The sequence below is a fragment of the Microtus ochrogaster genome, unplaced genomic scaffold (genome assembly GCF_000317375.1).
Source record: "Microtus ochrogaster isolate Prairie Vole_2 unplaced genomic scaffold, MicOch1.0 UNK52, whole genome shotgun sequence".
Classification (NCBI taxonomy): Eukaryota; Metazoa; Chordata; class Mammalia; order Rodentia; family Cricetidae; genus Microtus; species Microtus ochrogaster.
In genome coordinates this window covers 2,620,316-2,623,658 of record NW_004949150.1, presented here as the reverse complement: position 1 = coordinate 2,623,658, position 3,343 = coordinate 2,620,316, and the positions used below count along the sequence as shown (strand labels likewise).

The 3,343-nt window shown below is 44.4% G+C and overlaps 1 pseudogene; it reads right to left on the bottom strand.

The window, feature by feature from the left end:
- Positions 1–2,290: 2,290 nt before the first annotated feature.
- LOC101980317 overlaps positions 2,291–3,343 on the bottom strand; it is a 1,937-nt pseudogene continuing 884 nt past the window's right edge.

The following is a 3,343-nucleotide window of genomic DNA, read 5'->3' as shown; positions in this document are numbered from 1 at the left end:
ACTGTAGTCTGCATGACTGGTCCAGTTTATACTTGTATTCACAATGTGTAATAATGCTGGATTTCCATCATTTTGGCCAATGAGGAACCATTCATGCTTTCCATAAATTTAAATATTTAAGGAGTGAAAACATTGCTCTCTCCCCTCACAATTATGGGGGATGGACTCCTGTGTTTCTCCCTTGCCTTGTTTGCAGCCTGGGAGGATTGGGTGATGGGCCATGAAAGCAGAACTCTGCAGCAATGTAGTCAGTAGGAATTTATTTCACGGTTTGACTTCATAGATCTAACTTGGCTCACAGTTTCAGATATTCCAGGCTGTAGTCTGGGCTCATGGTACGACAGACTGTGGTGGCTTTGGGAGAATGTTTGCCTGATGGGCATGAGTCTTGTAGTCAAAATCCTCACTTCCTCCCTGGTTGCAACTGGTGCTCACCCTTGGCTCCTAAGGCCTTCCTGGTCCTCTCTCACATTACAGCTGACTTCTACAAAGCCTGCAGGAAGTTCTTCCTCCATTTGGCTGAATCAGAGGTGACAGTACAAAGGGGCGAGAGTCTGGTTGTCTTTGTTCATATGTAACCTGATCAGAGGCCGAGATTTATTTTCTAAGAATCACCTACCTGGGAGGGAAGACTGCATTTGACATCAAGGGAAGACATTTGGGTAGTAAAGGCTTACCGCACCTGTCCCTGGATCTCTAAAGGACCCAACCCCCATCACTGCCTCAAGATTGTGGGAAGCTGCCAATCTACACCCCTGCCTCCAGGAATTGTGGGAAGCTCATCAATAGATGGAGAACTTGGGAGAAAAAGAACTCTTTTTAGGAGACAGATCAGATGCCCATCCACATACATACACATGACGCCTGCCCCAGAGACATCCACATTCTGCACACACTCCCAAACATGCACGCATAGGTGCGTATGGGTGCACAAGCCAGGTTTACATACATAAACCTCTTTACCTCCAACACATCCAGTGGCATCTCCACCCCCAGCAAAACTAGCATGGTGGCTCAGACACTCATACTATTGCAAGCTAGTCTCTTCTGAATCACAGGACAGCTGGACAGAGCCTTGGTCTGCGAAGGGCCCAGGGCAGATGGTTTGAGAGGGCTGTAAGTACAGAGGTGGTTGCAGCGCTGAAGCAGAAGAAAATGGAAAGGTCAGAGGGGCCACCACCTCTCCTCTAAGGAAGAAGGCAGGAAAGAGGATGGCAGTGGGCCTCTGGCTTCAGGACACTGAGAGCTGACACGGGCAGGACAGCTGTGTGCAGGGCTGTCTCCATGAAGCCATTTAAGAAATGTTGCGTCTTCTCAGGAAACATTGTGTTCCTGGTTTTACAAGTGAGACATCATAGGTCTCAGCATTAGCAACTTTCTCGAGATGACAGAGTCAGGGACTCAAGGAGGCTACTCTGAAACCATATGCTGTCATCTGTGTCAGCTAATACTGGGGGACACTAGGTGGGCCTTTGTACCCAGAAATACTATACATTCCTCTGAACAAGAAAAAGCACAGGAGAGTGACAGAGGTGGGGAACAGAAAACTCTGTCAATGGTCCCTGAGTGACCAGGGATGCAAGGGGTAGACAACTCGGTGACAGGATGACAAGATTGCTCAGCACAATGGCTGAGACATATTTTTTGAGACAGAATCTCATTTCGTAACCCAAACTGGCCTGGAATTCACTGTGTAGACCAGGCTAGCCTGGAATCTACTATGTAGCCCAGGCTGGCCTGGAATTCACTATGTGGCCCAGGCCACATAGTGGCTTTCTTGAAGGTATTTATTCATTTTATCTTTAAGGGCTTCAATCAACTTCATAAAGGTGGTTTTAAGGTATTTTTTCTGTGCTTCACCTATGTTGGGACATTCAGGGCTGCTGTGGTAGGACTGCTGGGCTCTAGTGGAGACATGTTGCCTTGGCTGTTATTGTGAGTTTTTTTTTCTTTCTGGTTTTCTTCAGACATCTATTTTGAAAAAAAAAATTTAAAAACACAGGAGATTTTGAAATCATTCAATCCTGGCAGAAATCAAAACTCCAAAACGAGGAGCAAAATCATCTTTCACTAAATTCATCTCATTTCCTTTCCTTTCTGATTGCTTTTCTTAAATGTTTTATTCGTGTTATGCAGAGATTTCTCTATCATTTGCTTTCTTTTCAATCATTAGAAGTTGAGGGGTACTGAATCCATCATTGCTTTGTTAACACAGATAGATTCTAGATTCACATTTCCACTTAGCAAGAGTTCCCTCTAACGCCATGATCCAGTCAGCCTTCCTCTACTTCTACTGAACACAGCAATGCCCCATTGGACTCTCTGAAGCGTAATCACACATTAGGTTGCTACTTCTCCAAGAAAGCTGCTGTTTGGAATTGAATGTTCCCCTTCATTTTTGTCTTATAAAGTGACCGGCATCTTCACACTGCATCCCACATCAAAGCAAATGAGACTAGCACAGGGGCCCCTCCCAACCCTGCCACCCAAAGCACTGCAGCACAGCAACCTGACTCTTCACCACACTTGGCTTTATCAGGTTTAGCCCATCATCTACTGTTTGATTGAGTGGCCGAGCACCATCATCAAATGGCCAATCTAGAACGTGGATTCCTCCTATTCACCTGCAGCTTTATCATGGGGAGCACCTCAAACTCGAACCAAAGTGGTCACTCCGTGCTTCTGAAGTTGCTGTGAACTTGTGGAAAACAGCGTTGGTGGGGTTGTGAGTTATCAGAAAACACATGCTCTTGTAAGAGATCTCCACAGAGGCTGGACATTCATTATGGCAAGTAAAAAGTGTGAGCGTGCGTGTGTGAGCGTAGTAGGGGAAATGGGGTGGGGGGCTTCAATAAATCTTGAAATGTTTCACAGCGGAAAACATTAAAAAGACCATAAAATGCCTATTATTGATCACTATTTCCTCTATTCAACTTGTTTACTCCTTGCAAAGCTTCTCTCTTCAACACAGGCAGAAGTATTCAGAATCCATTTCAATCCAAATCCAGCTTGGGTCTCAATGCCTACAGATGGATATTTTAAGCCTCTAAAAAAAAAAAAAAAACCAACAGCATACAAAAATAAGCAGCCTTTAAACTACATTTAGGCCCTAGTGAGACAAGTTAAAAGGGTAAAACTTTTGTTTGACAAGTTAAAAGGGTAAAACTTTTGTTTGCATGATGCTTAATTTTACTGGAGTCATTAAAAGAAATTTGCTTACAAAAAAAAAAAAAGCCTACCACTTCTGAGGCCATTCTCAGAGTCTTCAAGAAATTGATAGCTATGACACATATATGTGCCGAGCTCACTTGTCAGCGAAAATGCTGTGCTGAGCCTGGCAGAA